At 44.9% G+C, this 26,119-nt stretch overlaps 1 long non-coding RNA gene across 1 annotated transcript in view; it reads left to right on the forward strand.

Moving 5' to 3' along the window:
• The first annotated feature begins 7,078 nt into the window (after positions 1-7,078).
• The window catches only part of LOC131263460 (uncharacterized), a 66,771-nt gene continuing 47,730 nt past the window's right edge, over positions 7,079-26,119 (forward strand). The window contains exon 1 of the long non-coding RNA XR_009178255.1: positions 7,079-7,192. This is a non-coding gene — a long non-coding RNA (uncharacterized LOC131263460). The remainder of the gene's footprint in view (positions 7,193-26,119) is intronic.

The raw sequence follows: 26,119 nt of genomic DNA on the forward strand, positions 1-26,119 counted from the left end.
TTTCGCGTTCAGTTTTTTGTTCCGACGAGGGGTGCAAAACAACATTAGGGGTGGCTGATGAGTGTACCGTGGATGGGTCTGCCAAGGGATGCTAGACCGCAGTAAAAAATCGTCCTAACTCCCGTGCCACGTTTCCATCGCAGGGACGTGCAGCAAAAAGCATACAGAGGAGAACCGAGAGGAAGACAAATGATAAAAAATGAAGACCACCAAAAAAGCCAGCGTTGAGACATGTCTGCGTGGTGCGATGGTTTTTTCTCCATCGTTCCAAACGCGAGGGTGGTACTTTTGTCTTACTTTTATTGCACAACGCGAACGAAAAGTTCGGCAAGGACATTTATTTTTATTTCGCTTCTTTGTCAACGTTTAATCGTGGGGGAGATTTTTTTTTTCGTCCCGTTCCTTCTTTCCGGTCTCTTTGTCGGTCGTTGAGATTTTTAATTTTATTTAGATTTTGAAAGAAACTTCTCATTCTGCTTCCTTGTTTGCTGCACGAGTTGCTCGAAGGTAATGACATTTTTTCGACAACAGCAACGGGGAAAAAACCTGAGAGGGTAGTTTTTTCCTGTTGTTACCATAGTGAACATTGGAAATAAATGGGTCATGTTCGCCTTAGGTTTCCGAAGGATGCTCATTAGCATAACAATAATGTGGATTGCTTTAATGAATCTCGTAAATCGGTTGCTAGTGGAAACCGAAGCAGGTTTGTATTTGAATGTCAACTTAACAAAGTACGTCATACTGAATTCTACATAAATCACTAGGTTACGAAAAGTTGCTTGTTTATTCATCAGAGTATTTTCTAAAACCGATTGTATAAATGTCAACAAACTGAGTAAGACCCAAGAAGTTATAGTATTGTAACTCGATGGACTAGTTGAAAGATAAGAATACATTGCAAACGCATGATTACAGCCTAATTATTTGTTTCTTATGAAATAAAAATCAAAGATAACTTTCATTTTTCAAAATTAAACCTACGAAAGAAACCTATTCCATATCAACAAAACATCACATTACGTGTAAATCTATTTGTGCATAACAATAAATCGTACACTGTAACCTCCGCCCAAGCCTCATGTTTCACAAATACCGTTAAAAAACAGATATGCAGTCTCAATGTAATTTTTAGCAGATCATTTCGTTTACAACACTGAACGAATATTCGAGCGTGAAGAATGAAGAGCTGAAATCCTGCTAAAGCGACCGAATCGACGCGTATTAAAACATAGCAAGGGAAGTTCGTGTAGAAAAAACAACTTGGTAAAGGAAGAAAAAATGTTACCCCTCGCATTAAACCGAGGTGTGAGTTCCGTGGGTCGATCCAACGGCACTGCACAAACTGAAACCGTGAAACGCGTGCGAAGAAACACTCGACCGAAGGGAGTTGAACTTGGCTTAAAAAATCGTCTCGATTCGTTGCACTTGCGCGTGTTTTCATATCGTCCTCTGTGGGTGTATTGGTTGAGGGTTTCCTATCGGCTTTCGGCCACTCCGTTCTGGGAGCACATTTGTGCTTGGAAAATTCTCACAGAGCGTTGGAGACTCGAAATCTCAACATTCAGTTGCTGCACACCTGAATGACCAGGTATCCTTTTGGAGCTCTTTCACGGAGCAACTGATCAAACTAAGGGAAGCTCAACCTTGCTCAACGTCATATACTTGCTAGGATTCTGTTCTCTTCGAAGAAAACCTCGGATCCCAACTGAACACGCTCTCATTCTCATATTGGTTCCTTACACAAGGATTAGCATAAGGGCAATGGCGGAAATTAATTGTACACTTTTTGTTGTTTTCATCTGAACTTCCCAACGCTCGGAAAATGGATGCACACAAGCATAATACCGACGCAGGACGTCACGACCAGAAAAGGGAGGAGCATGTGCGCGATTGGAGCGCGCGAGAAAACGAAGTTAATTAAGCTCATTATCATTAACTTTTCCTCGGCGGCCGTCCACCCGTTCACTCCATTGTTCCACCGTGCAGAGTTCCACCCCGCGGGGGGAAGGTTTTCCGTGTGGCCGAGGGGCATTTATGTAATGACCACACTGCTGGAGATTGCTTAAATACTTGGCCGCGCGATGCTGTGCGCAAAAGCATCGCCGGCAGCATTTAACTGCCTTCGACGACGACGACGACAATGGGACTTCCGCTGGGTGCTGGTAGTTGTGGTGGAGTGGTAAGAGTTTATGCCACCTCCCAAGAAAACAAAAAAAACAACAACACACGAACCCCAGCCAGCACACACCGAAAGATCCATTGGCTTATACATATTTGCAATTTTTCGCACTTGGCAACACCCACAAATCAGCGCCCTCGCGACGACTTTTTCCCGGGACGACCGCCGCCGCCGCCGTCGCCTGACGTCAAAGATTTTCCGCCCGCTAATGGGAGATGCTTCAGAGGCTGCAGCTAAATGAAAGAGTGTGAAGCCATCTTTCGGGCCCTAGGCAGAGTGAGAAACAGAGTCCGAGCTCGGTCGTCAAAACGGCTTCTGCGTCAGGACGACGCCAAAAGACAAGAAAGGAAAAGAGAGAGAGAGAGTGAGAAAGAGAAAAATTAAATAATTATTCCCATTGTTTCTCGGCTCCCGTTGCTCGGTTTCCGGGCCCTCCCGAAGAGCCCGACGTGGTGCAATAATTACGAGACCGTGTTCGTATTTATCGCGTTGTTTAGTGCCACAATGTTGGCGGAAGTGTTGCGTGGCGGAGAGCAAGCGGAAAAGCGAAAGAGATAAAACACGCTCCTCATTCCGCGAAGCATCGCTTTTCCGGAGGGATGCAAGCGGGAAAGAGCAAGAAACAAAGAGAACATGACAAGAGCGATCCGTTCGGTGGAGAGAAATCACTTCCAATACAAGCGCACGCTCGGGTGTGTGTTTGTGCGCAGGTGCCGATCGAAGGAGGCTGGGGAAATTCACGACGTTCCACGTCGCCTCCGGTGGGGTGGACAGTTGGGTGGGCGACTTGGAGGAAAAACGACGTCGTCGTCGTCGTCGTCGTAGTCCTCGGCGGTATTATATACATACGTGCATACATACACACCGCTCATTAGCCAATGAACAAACGCGCTTCTAATTTTACACAAATGAGAAAAATCAGGCTCCACTCGTAACGCACGCGGGTTGGGGTAGCAGAGGGGGAAAGCGGGGGTAGGGCACAGAGCGAGAAAGAATTATAAAACATACTTTCGGTACACCACCACTAGCGTACAGGCGCTCACACACTGAAACACAGTGGAAGAAAAACGAAAAGGACGAGCGAGTCCGCAACACGGACTTTTAAGTAGCTTCAGCGAAGCTTTCTCCCGCATTTTCTTTTTCCGCGGATGGTCGGAAAATGCACTCTTGTGTGCATGAGCGAGTGTGTGTGTTAGAGTGAATGAGATGGTGGGTGCGGGAGTTTAGCAGCGTGTCGTCTCATTGTGTCCTCATCAGCATAGGATTCGCGCGATTCGTTGGCAGCCGTCGTTCATTTCCTAAGATATGATGGGTATCGGATGTCGCGGCCGTGTTGCCAGCAAAATACTTGAAATAATTATTTTATTTCACAGAAATGTTCAAAAAAGCTCAGCTAGACATTTGTTAGAAATGTGACAATATGGTTTAAAACAGCATTTCATATCGTTAATTAAAACAAATCATTATAATAATTTCATCATTATAATTTATTTCAAAACAACAATGTGTTTGTAATGTGCGAAAGAAACATGTAACCGAACAATGAAAAGTTTTTGATTGTTTCCTAAAATCAATATAACACCAAATTAATTAAATAATTAACAAAAATAAATGTAAGATTACTTACGCTACAAACTAAAGCGTGAGTATTGGAAATCTGTTGTTCTATGTTTTTTAATCAATAATAAATATTGTTAGCCATACTTTCCGTAATAATTTAAATTGCGAAGCTAAAACACTGACATCACTGCCAAACACCCACCGTCCCATCGAGAAAAGGAAGCTCAAATGAGCGGAGAGAAGTAACAATAATAAGAAGAAAAAAAGTACAGTAAATAAAACTCACCCCTATCGCGGCGTCGTCGTCGGCCGCAGGACGAAGGAAAATCGAGGAAAAAATCCGGCGCTCGGGTGTTTGTTTACCTTTTCCACGTACGACCCGACCTGGTGGTGGGCTGGTGCCTGTCCCGCTCGCGCACACACACACAGCATGCCGCACGCCTCATTGCACGGCATTTCCACGCGACACACATTCACGACTACAATTAAAAAGCAACCCTCTTAAATGCGGAAGGATTTGCAGGGAAGGAAAAGCGCGAGAGAGAGAGAGAGAGTGAGAGTGATAAGCTCGAGAGCGAGAAGGCAATCATTAGACTTTCCCCTCTCTTAACGCACACGGACAAGCGGCCCCCTAACTAAAGACTTCCTTGGTTGCCGTGCCGTGCTCGGGAAAATCAACCCTTCGTGCACCAATACACCCTCAGCGTCGTCCTGGCGGGGCGGTCGAAGAGGATGGTAGCGGTGTACGGCCATCCCGGTGTCCTGGAGGGTATTTAATCGGCTCGCATTTGTCTCGCTCTTTCGCGCACGGAACACATTAACACACGATTCCGCACAGCCACTCCGCCGATCCCCTCGTCCGCCGTCGCGCAAAATGCTGATCGTCCTGTTTGTATGTATATTTACTACCCAGCGCACGCCAGTGTTGGTGTGGCCCGGCTACCGGGCCACGGGCGCGAGCGAGACGGGGCGACGCTTAATTTGCATATATTTGCTATATATGAAATAATTTTTCCTTTTAATATTTCACTCGGTGATAACTTCATTCTGGTGTGAAATAATTGCTCCGCGGTAACCGTTTTTACATCATTACGCCAGTCCACTTTGTTTATGCATGCATACGCGTAGCAGGCGGCGTCGGCAGCAGACGGTTCCCGGCAGCGCTGCTGCAGCAACATTAGCAGCAGCAGCACCAGCAGCAGTGGCCGAACCAGTAGCGATGGCCACGGCTCACGGCAACATCAACCTGTCCACAATGTGACATTAGTTGTTGCCGTCGCCGCCGCCGCCGCCGCTGCTGCTGCTGCTGCTGTTACTGGTCGTTGTTGCGGCAGGCGGCAACCCTCGATGTTGCCCGTTCGTCCTGCGGGCAGCAACAATGTTTTCGTCCCGGAAGTCCCGGAAGCAGCATCGCAACAGTTGCCGCTCGAGGCCCACCGGTCAGCAGTGCAACTCGCGTTCGAGTGGAAAAAGGCAAGCGTCGGACCAGGGGGAGAACAGCTATGTGCGGTGTGTGCGGTGTACGAGACTTGTGTGTACGTGGCAAAGGGCTTCAACGAACCGAAGTCCCAAAAAGTCAAGTGGTCAAGTGATAAGCGGTCACCCGGTTTTTCCTTAGACGTTGGTGCGTTCGGTTCGATCGGTAGGCAAAAGGCGAGTTCAGTGCGCTCCGTGGGGTCGGAAAAACGCATCCCACTCCCCACCCTGGTCGGCGAAAAGCGCTGCGTGCTTTAAAACGCGTGTGCGAACAGGCGAATCCCATGTGATGTGCGATGTGTCATTTTTTGTTTGTTTACCACTGGAAGTGACCACTGGCGTGACCGCTGGCGAGCCGGAGCAGCGATGGAAAATGTGAAAAACACGCGCGTGTGTCTCGCACTGACAGATGATCGGAGCTCGGCGTGTGTGTGTGTGCATCAAAACAACTCCGAAGAGAGTACCGTTCGGATAAGAGATCATAACATCCGATCGAGGAAAAACGGTCACACCGTGGAGGATTTTCCGTTCGTTACAAAAGGTTTCCGTTTTCCACAAAATGTTTGGATTCACATCATAATCATTTCGTTGTGCGAAAGTGCGTCTCGAACCGGAAAGTTCAAACAGTTAGTAGCATTCACTAAGTGATTCAAAAGCCTGCGAAAAGTGACAGTTTTTCATGAGTTATGAACGCTCCTGTTCTATTTCGAAGTTCTGGATATGTATTTTCAAATGAAATCACATGATTTTACTTCCGTAACTCACATGATCACAAACACGCAAATGTAAACAAACGTGTTCTGCATTGGTTTCGACAACAACCTTCCAAACATCGACATCCGCTCCAACCGGACTACAATATTTCGTGAAGATAGGGCACATAAAACCACGCCAGCGCTAGTGACCGGAAGTGGAAGCACAATTAGTTTCGCCACGGGACAGGATACGCCACACGGACAAACGCAGTGCTTCGGTGTTGCTACCGTTTAGTGTGAAATGAGTATATTTATTTTCCACCGGTGTGTTTATCTCGGCAAAATGACCCCATCAGGAACACCAGTTTGCCCGTTTGTGTTATTTCCCCCGTTTCCGGCTGGCTTTTGTTGGGAAATCGCTGTTGAATCGGGCCGGTCCACAATCCACGGGGAAAATCCCCGTGCCCGGAAAGCGCTAACGCACTCCGTTTCGTTTCGGTAAGTGTACAAAGTATACGTTTTAATAGGATTTTGATAACCTTTGCGTAGCCTTTCGGATAAATGTTTAAACTTTCCCTCCCCCTTTATGGCAAGGATCGGAAAACCATCAAAACAAATACAGTTATAGTAATTATCCGTCAAACTATCGATTAAACAAAGTGCCCTCCAACCCCTGGAAAGAGATGGGAAAAGCGAACCACCCCCGCCATACCCTTTCGAAACCGGAAGGTTCAATGAACCATCGAGAGGAAAAGGTTTCCCGGCGCAGCGGGAAACTCCACTCATCGCCGAGTCCGGCACGCGACTACCGGGCGGCTCGTGGTGCGTAGCGGCCAATACTTGCGTACTGGTTTTCCACGCGCTCTCGGCAGCTTCGCATGTCCAGCCGCAACGGCAGCAGCAGTGTGTTGTGGTGGTCGGTCGTTTTTCGCGAAAGGATCATCGTGTTTTGACGTGTTGCGTTGAACCTGTTGTCGGCGACCGGAGAACTAGCATTCCGGCCGTCCGAACTGGACTGTAGACTGTGCCGGAAGAGAACTTTAAACTAAAGCATGAGAATTTTTGTTTACGGAATGCTTTTATTCTATTTTATCCATTTCCACATACAAATTTTCATCGGAAACACCATTTGATACCAGAATAAGAAAATTATCTCATTGTTTATCTTTTTCAGTAACGTTACACGATGGAAGTGTGGCTCCAAAAGAGTGCTGTCCAAGCACCTTCTGCTGAAAGATCCTGCGTAACGGCCGACATACACACATGGGCATAAACATTCAAGGTAAGGGGGGAAATGATCCTTATTTGTCGTGCTTAATTAAATTGAAAACCAACCTTCTGGACAGCTATTCGCAAAAGAACCAGATAATGCAAAATGATAAAATCAAGTTTTTAAATCTGAAGACATTAAAAACATCAACAATACGCGAACATAGCTCAAAGATTTAGATAGTACTATTTTATATGTGTATACTAAACATTTTTTACAAAACAGAAAACCTTTAAAATCTTTTCTCAAAGCTAGTTTTTAATTACTTCAGTTTGAAACTTTAGCTTCAACCATATACTGTTGAATGCCACAAAACAGTAAAAGCATTATTCAACAGCTTTATCCGGAAAATATTTAAATCTCTGGCACTGCCACAAAACAACATTCACCTGATGTATTTTATAATTTCTTCTTACTTCAAATATATTCAACCTTTCACATCCCACTCGAAGAGCTCTTTAACCTTCTCATATAAAAAAGATATCCTTTCGGTTACTGTAGATATCCTTCCATACTCTACTTCATGACAAAAGTGCTTAGCCGTCTCAGTTTGAGCCTTAACAAAAATATGAACACGCCAGAAAATCTGTTGAGTCTGAACCAAAACTTAAAGAATATCGTCCGAAAGCAACGCAAGCCTGCGTGAGAGTGCATACCGAAGGTCAAGGTTTGATGTTGAGGCATCTGGACGACGAGCTGATTTCGGAATCGTCATCGTCTGTGCGGCATTTTTCCTCGCCCGTCATCGTCATCACGAAGAAACGTGTGTTCACCCAAAGAGCACAGTTCTACATGACATGAGGGCAATGTTAGAGTTCAGCAAACCCTATGTATGTACGGTGGGTTCGATTTAGAACCTATTCAGTTCAAATGGTAATCCCATAATAGATTTCAATTAAAACAAAGCCACAGTTTTGGTCATGTCTTTTGAAGTCCTTCAACCGCCTAAGGAAGTTTCAGTCAGTCCATTACCAATTTTCCCAATGTATAATTTAGTCTGCTACCCTTAAATATGTCGTCTATGAAAATTAATCGAATTTAAATTAAGTTAAGAATCTTCTTTACCTTCATCCGTGATCACGCAATGTCTTCTCATTAACGAAATGGGAAACTAAATCCTCCAACCGAAACAGAACAATCGCTTGGCCCGGATACGCCCTTGCTGGAAACAAACGTTGAGGATATTTGTCTCATTTTATTTTTCGCAATATCGGAAAAGCCATTCCAACGAAGAATTGGAGCACACATGTGCGCCAACGTCCAGCCGTCCGTGTCCAACACCTTGGAAACCACCCGGAGAAGTTTTTCCGTTCCATCTTCACTTCCGACTTAACTCCGTACCGGAATCGTTCGTCGCGGGGGACAAATGTTCGTGGGCGGGGGGGAGGGGAAGGCCAAGCTAAGGGAAGATTTTAGCATAATTTCATTCCCCGTTTCCCAACCTCCAGCAACTCGCGCCGTTCCAAACCCCTCCGCATGTGGGAGTTTCTTGCTTCAGCAGAACTAGTTACGAGCATCCTTAATCTCTCTCGACTTATCTTTTTCTTTTCGTTTCTTTTTTTTGTTTTGAACGTACGCTGTGTGGAAAACTTCGCCCAGGATGTGCTTCGGGTGGGAGAAGAGGAAAGCGTAAGGAAATAGGAACGAACATAAAACCCTTCGGAAAGCCATCTCGCAATATCCAACGTCGTCGGTGCTATTGTCGTCGTCGTCGTCTTCGGTATCCATCGGAATCCACTCATTTTCTCCACATCGCAGCGAGTTCCTTTCACCCACCCACCCACCCTCCGCCCGAGAACCACTTTCTTTCACTTCCTTGCCGTTCCCTATCCCACATCCATTTCTTTGTCGCTCCTTTCGTCTCGTACCAACAAGGGTGCTCCAAGGCTGCTCATCATTAACATTTTCCAATTTCGCAACGTCCTTTCATCTCCCTCTCCCCCATCCGATCCAAGACTACCACCCCCCCCCCCCCCTACCGCCATCCATTTCCACCATTCGATTTTCATTCGTGGGAGACAATATACATAAATTCATATATGCTATTTTCTGTAAGCGCGCGCGCGAAATCGTCCCACGATATGTGTCGTCGTTCCTTTCCTCCCGCATTTCCACATGCTAATGTGATCGTGCCGGGAGGGATTGAGGGGTGGATTCGGGAAAAACCGGCAAGGCTTAGCCCATAAGCATATTCCGTTCGTTGTGCTCCTGCGACCCCAGGGCCACCACCCATTAAGATCGTGTAAAACGTGCACCACACCATCGCGTTCGTCGTCGTCGTCTTCGAACATATCGCAAGCACACGTACACGGTTGCTTTCCCGCGTACGTGTGACATCCTTGAAAGGGGGGATGCCAAGTGAGTAGTGGCAAGCGTATGGGAGCATTTGGTAAGGGGAGCTTTCCTTGTTCCGCCTGATGAAGGTAAGCGCGAGAAACGTAAGAAGAAAGATGGGAACACTCCTCCCAGCGCACAGGGAAAGCGCCGAGGAAAATCAACATGCCCTTACGCTGTTTTTCCGTATTTTTTTTGACAACAAGAAAAAAAAGAAAGCAGCATAAACACGTTCCCTCCGGTGGGGTACTTTTTCTCAATTTTCTTTCACCTCCCGTAGTTAGCTCACATATGTACACCAGCCTCTGTCACCTCCCGGGGAAAACCCTTATGTGTGTGTATGTATGTGGGAGTGTGTTTTTTTTCGCCTCCCACCAACACTTTCCTCCCAGCCTCAGTCTTGCTAATGCTCTTTCTCTCTCCCGGTCTCTTATTAATAAATTCAACCGTGTACAAATCGGGAAGCGAGGAAAAGCGTGCGGACTTTCCCCTGCTTCCCATCGCTTGCATTGAGGGAAAAGGAGAGAGGAGCCATACGAGGGGTGGGAAAACGGGAGCGACCGTGCAAAATGAATGGAGGCAAAACTGCCATCCAAATTCACCGCCACCCGTCCACCTTCCTCCACCACCCAAGGGCTTACTTCACATATGAGTTTTTCCCGCATGTTTTCCTGTACTTTGTAGTTTTTTTTTTGCGCCTTCCATGCTCCTCAGCATCCCAGTGCCGACGTCGTTAGAAATATCAAACACCGTTCCAACGGTTCCTTCGACCTACACACACACACACACACACACGTATCTACATCTCGTCTCATCATCGTCAGCCAATCGTTCGCTCTCGTTCTTTCGCTCTGTGTTTTTCTCTCCGCCTCTCAAGATCCTTGTTAGCATTGAAGATTTTTTTCTTTTTCTTCTGGAAGCCGTTCGTTAGTAAAATACATTAGCGAAAGCTGGGAGGGAGGGCGAGGAGGAGTAAGGAAATTTGAAGTGAAAATGCAAAGAAAATTACACATGCACACACATACACCCACGCACACCGCAATGGAGTGGGACTCTTGTACGGAACTTTTCTTGATTTCATTGCTTTCCACACCAACGTTTTAAGGTATCCTCGTAGAAAGAGGAAAATAAGAAAAAATGGAATATGAAAAGCGGTAAAAAATCAGCATCCAGTAGGCGAGGGTGGTTGTAAAAATAAAGAAAAGAAAATGCTTGATGAAGGAAAACCTTCGAGATGCACGCTGTGCGATTTATGAACCAGAGAAGGTTGCCTTGGATGCCGATGGGATTTTCCCTGCTGGAGAAAATGAGAAAGTCTTGAGGCAAAACAAAAATTTTACAACGAAAAAAGTTTTCACGAGTCACACATACAGTCGCAGCACGAATGGGGACGGATGTTTCCAAGGTACCCCCGGAGCGTGACTGATCCGCATCCATCTATTGTCGCATTTGCATCTTCACATGTGTGTGTGTATGTGTAAGTATGGATGAGTGTGGGGGGGGGGGGGGATGAAAATTCGTTTGTTCGTTTTGTTTTCTCTTCCTTCCCACCCCAAAATACTGGCGTGAAATGTAAAAGAAAAGATGCCCGGAAATGGTTGGAAAATGGGGGAGGTGTGGTGGTTACGTGAAAGTATGGGTTTTCGATTTCGAATCGAAGCGTCGACTCACCCCCAGGCCTGATGACTGGCACACGCGAATGCTGTGTGTGTATGAAAAAATGTGTGATTTACATTTAACTCGATTGAATATTGTACACATTGCGAGCGTAGACCACGCTCGGAAAATGCGCCGATGATCAACGCTGAAAATAAAATGTTTTCAGCTTGTATTTCAAGAGTTTAAATACACAAGAAGAGCATATTATGAAAAATAATTAATTGATAGTATTTTCTTAACTACTCAAACAAACAAATAAAAATAAGTTTACAAAAACCTTTCTTAACTAATATTTCAATCACTAAAACTTCTTTCCTTCACTACTCACTGTGGCAAAAAAGATGTACTATGAATTTAATTAGTTTTGAAAATGTCAAATAATTCCACTATGCAAAATATACTTCCGTTTTTTTTTCTCGTTCAGGCAATACCTCGGTACAAAGAAACTTTTTCTAAATGTACGATTCTTTTCGCATAAATTTTTCCACCGGTGGAAAGTGTTTTTGCCATCCGGTGCGGGAACGGTGAAATTTATAAATGCAAAATTAAACACAGGAAAAAAAACTCTCCGAAGAAAAAGTGCATGTGCAAGTAATGCACGAACCGAATGAAAACCGACAGCGAATGCAAGGGAAAGGAGCGCAGGATAGCTATAACTTCTAGCGCACGTTCGTGTTGTGTTTGGAGTCGAGAGTATATTCTTTCGGGCTGTTTTTTCCGGGAATGTTTTTCCTTTTTCTTTATATTCGTCTCATTTCCTTAAAATTCTCCGTGCCATCGAGTGAGGGGATTTTTCTCCTACCCAATGGTTTTCCCCAACATATTTTCTCCCCAAACTCACACATTCAGAGATGTGTGGGGCTTAGCAGGGAGCAAAAAATCTACCGAAACCGAACGCAAAGAGCCCGTAAGATGAAATCCAAATGAGGGGAATCGACTCGTTACGATAAGCAAAGAATGCAAGGGAAAAAAATCACCATGGCATTGCGCAACGGGGAAAAGCGCGATTCTGCACGAGAGAAAGGTTTGTGTGCAGCATTAGTGAGCATAAAAGATGAAAAGAGATTTGCTGTGGGAAAAGGAGAGAGAGAGCAGTTTAATATGACCAACGGAATGGATGAGATGGAGCATTCAATGAAAATATAAAAACAAAAAACAATCACACACACACACACACAGCACAAACGCCGTGGACTTCGAAGAGGACGACGATGCGACAGGTTTCGGAAAACATAAAAACCACCACCACAGCTGCACGGCCAGCATTCGGTTAAATACCATCGTAGCCCCACTCATACGCGATGTAATCATAATTACATAAACAATCTTGAGCTTATCATTGGTGTTTATTACAATCCTTCGTGGTGCTAGTGGCTTTCCTTTGTGGCAGTATGAGTGCAGGACTCCAACGGTGTTGGCGCTGTTGCTGATAGCAGCATTCCAAGTAAATGAACGTAATATTCGAAGGGATAAAAATGGAGCCGAAAGAGAGCCGAGAGCCTAACACGTGGCACTCTTTACTCCAACGGGAAATCTCCTGCTCAGGCTTTTTTCCACCTCGCCCGCGACCCCTCGCGTGTGTTGCTCGTATACTACTTTTTTTTTGCGCGAAATTTGATTTTTCGCAAAATATGAAAATCAGGCCACATACGACGTCGCTGCGCCGTGCGCGTTGTAATTGGTCGCTCGTAACGAACTGCCGTGTGTGTACGTGTGTGGAGGACGCCAAAGGACGAACATACTTTGCGAAGGAGACGGAGCGATGGGGAAGTGTGAACACGTGTGCCTTCGGGGGGCGTGTGTGTGTGTGTGTCTGTATTTGAGGCGATGATTGGGAGCGACACATGGAGGCGCAGGCAAGTGTCGCAGAAGAAACTTTTAAGATGCTTTTCAAGTAGATTTTATTGTTAAACAGTAAGAGCCCTTTTTTAATGGTGTTTTGAAAGAGTTTGATTAAAACATAAAACTAATTAAATTTATCAATTTAAAACATTATGTGGTCCAAATTTTAAACAAAATAATATGTTGTCCAAAATCATGATATCTGGTTGGGTTCATTGACTTTTACCTAATGATTTGATCAGGCAATTTTCATAATCTAAACTAACTTCTTTTCAATCATCCTTAGGAAACTTAGATATTAATAAAAAAAAAATCTACCTTCCAAAAGCATCGCGCCACAGTATTTATCCGTTCCGATCGATAATGCTGTTGGTGTTTGTAATTGCTTCTTGTCGAGACAATGTAGCTCTACCTACGCTGTATATTTTATATATTTTATCATTTCGGAAAAAATAGCTTAAAAAAAACGGCGCGTTTCGCGAATGTATGCTTGCAAAATTTGTATTCCCCCTTTAGAGCCACGAGTTGATACTTCCCCTTGCCCTCCGTTCAGTCGTTTCGTATTTTTCATCTTCGATTCCACGCATCGCCTCGGCACCTTCAGCTTATCCGGCAGCATCCGGTGGAAACGCGCACTGGGATTTTCTTGTAGCTCACCCTACGGAGGTGGGTTTTTTTTTCTCTGTTGATTTCGTGTGCCCCTTGTCGTGTGCGATAGAGAGCAATTGGAGGAGGGAAAAAAAGAGATCTGCCAACTTTTCCGCTGCACCCATGCCGCCGCGTGCCACCGGTGAGGCCAACGCCGGTCCCGTAATTTATTGCATATATAATGTGAATGTGCGAGTGTTCGCGTCGTTTGCCGGGAAGAAACAAAAACACGATCGGCTAAAAAGGACTCTCTTCGGCAACGCAAGGCACACAAGCGAGATGAATAAAAAAGAAACTAGAGAAAAAAAAGCATAAGACAAGGGCTGTGAAAGATGCTGGCAAATGGATGAAATTTAATGGGGTGAGGCGCTGCCGGCGATAGCTGAGAAAATGAGCCCGACATGCAATGGGTGAGAGTGAGAAAAATAGGAAAACCCCATAGAGAAAGAGAGAGAACAAGGGCAAACGGGAGGGAACGAAACGGGAGGTGGGACGAAAATGAAACGACGAAGGATACAGGAAAAAAACTGCAAATGTTGAAAGGGAGGAAAAAAACACACAGTACGGTAAAAATCGATAACACGGGCTGAGGAGGGTTAAAAACCAGGAAAAACTCACCCCCGGGTGTATGGATCGGGTGTGTGTATGTGTGTCTGTGTGTTAGTAAGAGAAAGTGTGTGACAGGGAGTGTACTGGAGAGCACACACACACAAAACTGTACCCTGGAGGTCCTTGTGGAAAAGAGCAATGCTGCCGAAGGGTCCGACGGAGAGAGAGGATAGAAAAATTAAAACAACTACAAAAATAAGGATCGAATGGGATGGAGAAAGGCAGCGCGGTGAGCGGAAAAGTGGAAGAAAATTCAACGAGACTTAAGAAAAACTTTAGCCCGCCGGGTAACGAGCGAAGGCAACGGGAGTAGAAAGCAGTAAAGTTTAATAAGGGACCGCTTTTCGAGGAATCGAGAAGAAACTGCATCTCTTTGGTAGAGGGGAGGAAAAGTTGGATGCTTTTACTGCTTTTCTCGCCCGCATACGGACGTACCCGAGCCGTGTACACGTACACTATTTTAACTATAAAAAATCTATGCCTTTGGTTAAAGAGAGAAAATGGGAAAGAAACCCATTCTTCACCTTTTTTTGTAAGGAAAGTTCGTAGACTGATCACTCGCTTTTCCATCTTACGTTTTTAGCAGATTTTGTTTTCGGCACAACGCTTTGGTTAGAAAAATTTTAAAAGTGTGAAATATAAATCAGTTTATGATTAATATTAAATTTCCAACAAAATGCATGTGACCTCAGCTTGTTTTTGCAACATTTATTCAACTAGAATTTTACTTATTAGACTTGTTTGAGAACAATCGGTTCATGACAGTTTGCGGATAAATCAGCTCGTAAGATATAAACTCACCTTAAAATGCAAGCTTAAAAGAAAATTTAAAACTGGATAAAATTCCTTATAAAAAAAGAAAATATAAAAAAGAATCCCAATCGACGTCGCGTGGTAATCGTAGCCGGTGTATCGTAAAAATTTACAACATTCAAAACCCAAAACCAAGGCTCACGTGGGTTCGAGGGGGGGCCAAGGAAAGATAAGACCGGGTGAACGAAAGGTCTTCGAAGCCGGAAAGGTGGAAACCCCGAAATGGATGAATGAAATTGCGATGGTCAGGATGGCTACAGCGTCGCGGCGTTCGATGGCGTCCTTTTTCCACCGGTAAAGATATCCCTCGTTCAGGTTGGAGAAAGAAAGCAAACGGAGCGTCGACGACACGAAAGATATTTACTTAAAATCCAATCAGTTTGAATTGAGAAATGTGTTCGTCGTTGTTTTCGGTAAATATTTCCTACCAATTAACAAACATTCCGAATTGAAATATGTTAACTAACTCCTGAAAATATGTTCAATTTGTTAGTTCATATGATCGATGTATGTTTGTTCGAACATTAAAACAGGAAGTAAGCAAGTTATGTGCGCAACACCTTCATCGTGTTGCTCCCATTTATCAGCACCATAGCATCGGTGTAACATATTTCACACCTCGTAATCGCTACATTTCCTCCGGTATGCAGCACTTTCAGATATGCTTTACAACATTATAATTGTTGTTGATAGGCGAACACATAAACGGCTCGCGCTATTCCCCTCTTCCCGTTGGAAAAACAGGAAAAACGGACTGACCAAGTGACCAGCGGGCGAAACGTACCATCGTTGTACGATTGTTGTAGCAATAAAGATAACGAACACGCAAAGTTAGAAGTGTCGGGCGGGGAATAGGAAGGGAGGAAAAGCGGGACATGGTGTGCTTGGTTTTCGTTTTGTTTTGGTTTTGGTTCTGTTGGGGTTTCTTGGTTTGGTGTGTCTCGCTTCTCGATCACACTCGAACACTCACTGTCCAATGTGGTTTTCTCAGGACCTTTCGGATGCGTTCGTTGTTTTTCCCTCCACTTGTTTTTTTTTTTGTTGGCTCGTTCCATTCGCCATTCGTTGTTTTTCCATTGACTTTTCCTACAGTGCGTGACTGACTGCCCTTTTGCCGCGAGGGGTTTTTCCTTTGGCATTTTCCCTAACCCCCGGCTCCTAACAACAGCTGGACTGTGCCGGACAAAACGTTCATTTCCTCCCGCGCGTTTTCCCGCGCAGTTCATTCAAGCCGCCGGCGTGGTCCAGTGCGTTTTTTTTCCCTTCCCCGGACGCGGGACGGGTGGCGCGCGTGAAGTGATTTTCCGTGTTGTTATTTTGGTTGCGTTCGGCTACCGTGTCGCTCGGCCAGTCCGGCTTTTCCCGCCCACCCCACCGCCACCCTGTGCAGGCTGTGGCGAGGGACGAACCAACATCCGAAAATAAAACCACGTGACAAGCAGCGAACCGAACAGATAAACATCGGCTCGAGCGAGGAAATGTTACTCCCGCGGGGTAAGCGGGGGCTGGACCGTGGGGGGACTGTGACGTGTAGAACAGTTCCGTACGCTTTCCACTTCACTTCCACGGCAACAGCTAGGCAGGACGATTCGGACCGGTCACTCGCTCTCGAACTTTGAGGAGTTTTTTTTTCTCTTATCGAAAGGTTTTGTTTGGGTTTGAGAAGTTGCTTGTGTTTTGGTTTGCTACGTGTGTGTGTGTGTGTGTGTCTGTGTTTTTAGGGTGCTAGATTCTGGGCTTTTTTTTCGGTGAACGCCCTCTTCCATCACTTGTCTTGAAGCTCTCGACGCCGAACGCCGAGAGGTTTTCCGACCTGTCTTCCGATGGGACAGACAAAACGTTGCGGCTTTCAAACACGCCCGCCCGTTCAATGGCGCCGTGCGTACCCTCGTGCGCTCGTGGCGATGTCTAGCATGTTTTTCCGTTGACCTGTTCTGGGTGGTTTCTTCTACTACAACGTGTTTGTTACATTTCTTTTTTCGGGAGAAGAAAACAACCAGTATTTGTCTTGACACCCGGAACCCGAACAGCATCTTGTAGTCATTCTTTGAACGTTATGGCGCCATCGCATTGCCCTTGAACATTTTTTTCTGGAAACTGTGTCTCTTTTAGCGATGAATCTGATAATTTTATTGTTAAGAAATGAATCTTCTTTAAACTGAAATTCATCCCGTTAGGCATTCTTTTTTAGAGTCCATAAAGATAAAGAACTACAAGCTAATAAAACCTGTTCGGAAATATAGCTGCTGCCCTTTACAGCTGCTCTTTATTCATTCCAGTCAACCTTTCCTTGTTGTGCCTTTTTTCCAACTGACCATTTCGATGTTGTTTCCTCTTTAGTGCCACGTGGCTCCTAAGCAACCTTCACACCGTTACCAAGGCGTTACGCATGCATAAATATGATTCTAATTAAAATAATATTTCAACCTCACCCGCGAATCAAACAACGTTGATCAACCCCTCGGGCAATATGCTCGTTGGCCGCAATCGCCCTCCGATGGAAAATAATTTCCCTCGGAACCAGCCCGAAGGTTACTTTCAATCAAGAACTTTATCCTAAGCATACAACTTTTTTTTCTTATGCGTCTTCCCAAATGAGAAAGGAAATCATCACCACTAATCACGATCCCTTTCGGACTTGGGTTTCAGGAATCGGAACCCCCGATTCAGACGCCTCGAGGAGCGTGAAAATTCTACCAAACCCTTTTTCTCCGCCGACCGCGAACAAAAGCGTTAAGGAAATTACACACAATTAATATTCCTGTTCAAGCCCATCCCTCAACCCCCCCGGCCGGAGAAACTTCATCATTACCAGGGCTCATTTTTGGTGAGGACCGACAGAAAGGGTTGCGAAGACCTGCCAAAGGGTTAATAAGCCAAGTGGCGAGGCAGGCGATTAAACGGAAGTGAAGGGTCTTTAGCGAAACGGTCGTGAATGGTCATGAATAAATTATCCGCCACTGCTCGGCCAGAGAAAGGCGACGCCCGGAGATCATGCACAAATCTGTGGTGTAATTTGTAAATCTGTTTAAACAGCCGATTTTTGTTTGCGCCCCGGACACTTTCTATCACAGAAGTGATTTAAATAGAAGGGTTTGTATTTGTGGTTGCCTTTTTCTTCGTTGTTCTTTGTTTGCTTGAAATCAAATCCCACCATTCTGGGCTGCTCATTTCTGTTTGATTAAGCTGTAAGCACATTAGTTTTATTGTTACATTAGAAAATGAATTTGGAATGACATACATTTTACTCTGGTCAATTAACCTTTATTCTGTCAACAAGCAATTTGAATTTAACAAATGGAATTTATTTGTAAAGTTTCTTCGACTACACAGAAAGCGAACAATGTAATACATTTTTCTTGCATTGTTTCCCCACTCCCACATTTCCAAATGGCGCTAAAATCCAACCTGCAGACGACAAAGTCGTAACCACATCCAATTTCGTGTCACCACCGCGTCGGGCGGAAAATGGCAGTTAGCCTTAAAGAAGGCGAATGTAAAACAATGCCCCGAAACTTCTAACTATCGATAGTTAGCTTTCTCATCTGCAAAAACTGGAAAACTTTCCACGTAGAATAGCGGGTGGGAAAGGGGGGGGGGGGGGGGGGGGAAACCACAGGATGTTACGGGGGCGAGCCATAGCCTTGGGAAACCTCGGAATGCCATTTACACTCCGTTTGCATCGGTGTACTCCTGCTGCTGCTTGTGGTGGTGCTGTCCTTCCTTCGAATCGTCGAATGGCATTTTCATCAAAGTCGAAAAATCCAATTTCGAAGCCCCTTTTTAGCAGACGACCCCCCTTCGGCGCACCCCGTTCCCTTCGATCCTGCATGTGTCGGCAAGGAAAATTCAACACTAACTGCACCGAGAATGCCAACCGAAACGAGGTAGGGAAAGGGTTTTTCTTTTCGGTTCCTTCTATTTAGCCCTTTTTTCCCCGGGAGCGCATTCGAATTTTCTTCGAGAAAGTAATAATAAATAGAATCCCCTGCTTCCCGTGCTGACCTCGAGGCTAGCGGATTGAAGAATTCGGTGTCGTTGTTGTTTTCTCTGCCCCCGAGCTGGGCGTCCCGAGACCGTTGGATGTGTCTCGGTTGAATTGGGGAACGGAAGAAAAACTACCGGAACACTAACACAATGCTGCCCAGCGTTGCATCGCTACGAGTGCAACGAGTTTGCTCGAGCTTTCCTTTCGGGCTCGAAATCGATTCAAATGTTCCGTTGGGTGTGAAATAAATGGTTCGCCCGCATTCGACATATTTTGGGAGATTTCTTTTTAATTTTCACAACTCCGAAACAAAGTGACGGTGATGAAAATACCCTTTCCGAGCGTATTTCCAGGCAGTTTTGGCTGGGAAGACTCGTCTGCAAAATGTGGAAAACTCGCCTTCACTCGCATCGCACTATGTTCCTTCGGTTGGAAACCAATCGCCGGCGCAAAAACCGTGGAAAGGATAATTTATTACATTTTATTTATTTTATTTATCCGTTCACTTTTCTTTCACTGTCTGCTGTTTTCTTTACTTTATTTCCTTCGCCCTTTCGCTTCAATTACAACCGTTTTAGTTTGCAAATCCATCGTCAATCCAGCTCGTCGGTTACGTTTGCAAGTTGTTGTTTTTTCTACCCCTTCCACCTCCTGCATTTTCCTACCACGTGTTATTACATTGCATTTCTCAACCCTTCAAAAATGCACGGCACGTCGTACGCCCCGTCGTCGTCCGCAAGGAAAAGTTGCGTTCCCTTTCCGATGATTGCAAACCGACGGTGCGAGTCCTTTGATTACTGCATTTCGGATTTTCGGACGTGGAAAACTACGCGTCCGTGTTGCTTTGTCTTGCCGGCGTGGGTGGGCTTTCCATCATACCGACGCCCCCGGGGCGGGTGGCGGGAAAGTAAATGCAATCCGAAAATCCCGTGCCAGGTCCCGTGCATGCCATGCATGCATGCAGAGCCACACGTGAAAGTGCATAATAAGCGTTCCAGTTACCCTTTACACCCGATCGTACACCTCCCCCCCCCCCCCCCCCCTGCGCTGCCCCACAAGAACACTTTGAGGTCAATGTTTATGCAAGGAAATAATGCAGGATTATTATTACCTTTTATTATTACACGTATCGCGAGAAAGTTTTGTGAAGCGACGGCTTCGGCGGACGGAGACGCCATGAAGGATTGTTATGCACACAACTGCTCCCTACATGCGAACCCTTGTTGGGCCTTGTAAACAGAACGTTGTTTCCATTTTTTGTCCAGACAGATACCCGACCCCGGCCGCGATGCACCAAGCGATGCACCAATGCGATGCAGGAATGCACCAGCCTTTGCTTTTATGACGAGTAATTTACTTTCTAAACACCAATGGGTTTGAAATCGAGCCGTCGTTCGAAACGGAGAGGCCTCGGGGGTGGCAAAACCGGGAGTCGGGATCATTTGTTTTCCTTGTTGCATCATAATCCACCCCTTTTCCGCCCCTCTCCCCCTCACGGCATCGCATCGGTAAACGATGGAAATCGATACGCTTTTTGATAGAAATCTAAATGAACTGCATACATTCGATGCATTTTCTCCCTCCCACCCCGTTCTCAATCAACTCGACCTCCCACATCCCATCTCACCCCCATACCCCCGCCAACCCCCTTGTCTTTCTGTTGCTTTCACGGTGCACCGTACACCGTACAGGATACATTGAAGTGATGTGTGCTAAATTTGTTCGTTTATTATTATTATTTTTTCCCCATCGGAGGTTTTGTGTCAGGATTTTTCGGGGGCTCCTGCTCCTGCTCCTGCTCCAACCCTTGCTCCCCTGCTCCGTCCACCGTGGCACAGTGGGACGGTCGGAGGATTTTGGTTGTTTTGCTGCTGAAGCGGAAGCCGAAACCACCTCCCGGGTTCTGAAGAAGCATCGCATAAATTGATGTTATTTATGTCAGTCATTTTTATTCCACCGCATCCAATTCGGTGACTGCAGCGGGACCGTTTCGGGGTCCTTATTCGCATGCACCAAATGTGCACTAAACTAACGTAGGGTTTTTTTTTGTTCTATCCTCCCGCCTTGCATACGCTTTCCGAATGGGTGGTGCAGCTAGTTTTTACACCGTTTTCTAAGGAGCAGGTCAGGTGCATTCGTTTCGACGTTGGTAAACAACGTACAACATGCTTTGAACACCTTTACGAGCAGGTTCCTTTATGACGTTCATTTACTTTTTAGAAGGCTCACGCAGTTAATAGACGACAGAGGGTTGTCAGTCAATCATTACTCTTAACGTAACGGTGCTACTGTGCGTTTAACGAAGTCCCATCTTTATTGTAAGCAAAAGTGTGGGTGTAAATTGTTTATCAAAGTTTGTCTATTTTATTTCAAATTTAAAAATTAATTGATAGAAAAATGAACATTCTTTTGTGAGGCAATATTAAGTTCCATATTTCATACTTTTATTGCACAGAAACACACGAATAAGTTCAATGGTAGGGTTGGTTTACTGTACTGAAACCACCTGAATAATTAGGACACGTACGTACGTCGTAATTTCATAGCTGCTTTTTGGACCCTACCCGTACGTGAAAACATAACCCCGGAAATAAACCCGCACTGGAACAAAACCTCCCGGAAAGTCATACACGTGTGCTGTGCGTCGCGTAAATCCAATTAAAAATTATTTATGGATTATGAGCTACCATAAAAATGGGCCATAAAATCCATCCCATTGGAGCTGCCGGGTTGGGTAGCAAAACCGATGGCTTCCGAAGAAGCTGACGAGATAGAATTCTGCCGAGGGAAGCGGCTAGGGAGCGCGGGCAAATGAACGAGAGAAATTTCATCAAAATGGCCCTTTCGGAAGCGATAAAAAACAATAACGGAACGTGCACTCGGAACGCTACTCCAATTAGGCGCAATTTCTGATGATGCCAGCAGTTGCCGCCCGAGCGGACGCCTCGACGTTTGTCCCCCGAGGGAATGGGTTTGTTTTGTTTTGCGAGAAGAAATTTTTCGGCGAGCCCCTCGGCGTCTTCCGATATCTTCCTCAACGGGGTTCGTTTCCTACGGTTTCCGCTGATGATGCACTCGGGAGCTCATGGAGACAAAACGAGGAAGAAAATCAACCACGAGAGTTTCCTCATGCTCGTGGTCGCAGCAAATGTTTGCCGAATGTCGGTAACGAACGGTTTTGTCAAATGTAAGATGCCGTGGCGATTTGCCGCCCGAAATATGGAACCATCGGTTGGTCCTTAGGAGTGTGCCCGTTTTGTTATTCATTTCGCCATCGTACTCACCCTCATCGGGGTAATAATGCCGCAATCATATCGGTAAAATGAACTGGAAAAGGCTCATACGTACCGTTTTCATTTGGGAAGATGTAATGAGACTTTTGCTGCCATTCTGTCGTCCTCCGTTGGCCTTTCGAAGCGAAACGAACCAACATAAAATACCCGCAAAAAAATCCCTTTATTTGATGAAATTCGTTCGTTTGGTGAATTTTTCTTTTTTCCCCCAACCAAACAACATACAAATGTACGAACGTGGTGGCTTACGGGTGGATGGATTCGAATGTGGAAAAATTTGAATATGATGGCTACCTGTCTGCTTTGTCCTATGCCTTTTTCTCCGAGCATGTAGGTTGGTTTTCCAAATGGCAGTAGGAGTGTTATGCACTGTTTCACTGGGTTTTTATTTTTCACGAATTTGAATTTTTATAAAATGTTCAAACTCATTCGCGTTGATTGATGTTTCGAGAGTTGTTTGATCGTGTAATTTGAACCTGCATGGATTAAGAGTTACGCTGCAATGATTTTTAATTATTTGAAAAACACTCACTCAGTACGAAAAGCAATTTTATTCAGCATTTACACAACATTGCACAACTTCAACAACCTTTACATATTTGTTGTGTAACATTTTGGTGAAACAAAAAAATATATATACACCCAAGTACAGGTTCAACGACCCTTTGTGCGTCCGCGAAAAAGATTCGATCAATATTGGAAACTGGAAACATGACACTGGCGCATTGACGACAACAGCATGTGTCCAATTATAGAGGTGAAACCTTTCAATTTTTGGGAGGAAAAACTCTATTTGTTACATCACTTGCAGTCAGATTTGCACGCACCCTCGCAGAAAAAATAAGGAAAAGGGTCGCAGTTTGTTATTAGAAAAAGTGTTAGGGGAATGTGCTGTCGAAACCGTCTGTTTGTTTAATAGGAAAAAAATATTACTGCGAACGAATGAAGAATTTATATTTTGTCTGACTAGTGACGCTTTCGGTTAGTATTAGACTTGTATGATATTGTGTTGTTGTATAACAATATAATATTACAGTTAACAATTCATGAACGTGCGATAGATGATCGATTCAATCAATACCACACTGGGAAATTCTTGCCCCCAGATAATTCGTGCCACTCATTACATCTTCCAAACTTCGATGTTTTTCGAACCAATCTCCAACCATTGCCCTGGGAGTACGTGAGCGTGACCGCAGCCAAACAATTCGCTCTAATTTTGCGCATTCTAATCAACGGGTTTCATCCCAAATTTGATTACCCTTTATATATTTATGAGCCGAGCGTCTTCGTTACGCCTAACCTCGGCAGTAAAATACTACCCCGGAGGGGCGATGGCAGAGCTGACGGATTTGTGTGGCATCGATTCTAATTCCACCGGACGAACGCGGTGGGTACATTTTTAGCAAGTGCCTCACACCGGTTTTCCGAGCGAATAGCGTCGTCGGGGCAAATGAAGAAGTCTGATGAAAAAACAACCCTTCTCGGTGGTGGAGAAACTAGCTCAAACGTTGAACAAAAAACCTACAAAAGAACCATCGGGCGGTCGTTCGGCTAGAGAAGGAATGTATCCCTTTGGCCACTTGAAAACCCCAACGCCGGGCCACTCGCCACAACTATTGGACGGGAAAATAAAAGGACAATCAAAAGGACTCCAACATTCGCAACGGAGCAGCGGGAAATAATACAATATTAATTCGGTTTCATTAGAACAAATTGAACAAGGACGGGGCTGGTGGCAAGGGGACCAAGAATCCTATCGAAAGGGATCCATCGATGGTCCGATAGAAAGGATAATTTATTTCATTGTTTAATTTACGTTCCTTCTTTTGTAACCGATGAAAGGAATTAGTTGATGGGACCGGGCGCAAAACAAATACAGAGCGAGCAATTTAAACAACTCGGGGTTCGCTATCCACGGCTGAACATTTTATCGATCTTATCTATGTTTCGGACTGTTTTCTTTGAAAATATTATTTTTATATACTTACAATTCTCACGGATTTTAGTTTAATTTAAAAAAAAAGTTTTAATTTTGTAAAGTATGTTATTGATTTTCTAATATCTAACTAACCCAACCTTTTTCATACTTCTTTACAGGTAATATACAAAACATTTTCAACATGCAGAGTATGCAAATCATCTGTAAGTCCAATTTGAAATAAAATATTTCTAGTCTTACTGACACTTCAAAGGAACCATTTTGGGTTGCCTTAGGGTTTTCTATATTTGCCAAGGAAAGAGAACCGTTTTTTGCTCGTTGTACGTAACGAATACAAAACCCGCGACGCCAGCTTCCTGTCATAGCACGAGCATAAGAAATGCTTTCGAATTAAACGACAATTACGGGACTCAATCGAGGGTGAAAATTGCCTTTTCGACAAAGAACCGCAACCATCCAGGCCTCAAGCCGCCCACGGTCCGCCCGGAAGTGCAGCCGCTATCGATTTCGGTCTGCCGCTTTCCGAGACGTGCTCGCGGAAAACTCGATAGTTTGCCCACCAAGAAGACACAAGTCACCATCGGCCGATGGCAGTCGGATGGAAAAGAAGTAGCCGGCGGAGGGGTGAGCGTAAAATCGATGACTTCGACGAGCCGCTCGCACAACGGCACGGAGAGAATTCCAGAAACAAAGGGACAATGACTGGGATGAGCAACCGCCACCGGAAGGAGATTGACATCAAAGGGCGAGTGAAGATGAGCACAAGAGGGCAAGCTCACGGCGGGAAAAGTGTACGTGAGTTTTTCGTGCCGAGATGGTCGAGCAGGGAAAACGCGTACCTTCCTCTTCCCTGCTCTCCGGAGCGGGTGGGAGAAGAAAATCTCTACCGAAGCGAAGGATTTGTTTACATTTCATCCATCATTGGAGTCGGTAAGGGCAGCAAAAACGGAAGAACAAAAAAGCAAACGGATGATAAGGAAGGAATATAATCGCAGCTTTCTTGTGCAGAAAATGGTTTTAATTGTTGTTGATTCTACGAAAAATGCACTGTAATGCCCTTGCCGTCTTGGCTCAAGCCAAACGTCTGAGCTGGTAATCTGTCTTTTGTTTGACGGTGATGAGAAAAGTCGGAAAGTCCGGTCCCTAAAAGCGAAAGACACGTTCAAGGCCGCACAAACCTATGGAAGGTTGTAAGAGGGAGAGCGGGAATTGGGATCTTATCGGGGTCATTTAATCAGAGAAAGTTGCAATCTTTTGTGGCCTTGATTGAACAATGAAGCGGAAATTGATCCATCTCGAGTTAATCCAGCATTTGAGGGATGATGTGGCGTTCTCCAATTCTTAAAAGATCCTGAACGTTTAATACCAGATTTTATTTATTGGATTTTAGCTATTTTCTATGTTATTCAAATAGTTAAAAAAAACCTTTTCAAAAATTCTTTAAACTGCACTTGTGGAAATTAAAGAAGCATACATGAACTTTCTCCAATATCAACCATTTTACTGAACCATTAAATAGTCCCAAGAGAAACGACACATGTGTGCGAGCGTATGCAAAGTGCTTCTACTTACCCTCCATTTTCCACGACTTTGTTTCGCTGGAATTTGTCACCCTCTGACGGGAATGGAAAAAAAGGTCTCAAAATGCAATATAAAAAAGAGAAAAGTAAAATCGTGAGAGTGGAAGAATTCGAGGGTATATAAAATGAGCCGTAAGTACAGCGAGTCAAGAAAAAAATTGGCAAGGAAAGCTAGTAACGACACCCCGAGAAATCGAACGAGCGAACGAACGAGTGAACCGATTTCCAATC

This window comes from Anopheles coustani, chromosome 2 (genome assembly GCF_943734705.1).
Source record: "Anopheles coustani chromosome 2, idAnoCousDA_361_x.2, whole genome shotgun sequence".
Taxonomy (NCBI): Eukaryota; Metazoa; Arthropoda; class Insecta; order Diptera; family Culicidae; genus Anopheles; species Anopheles coustani.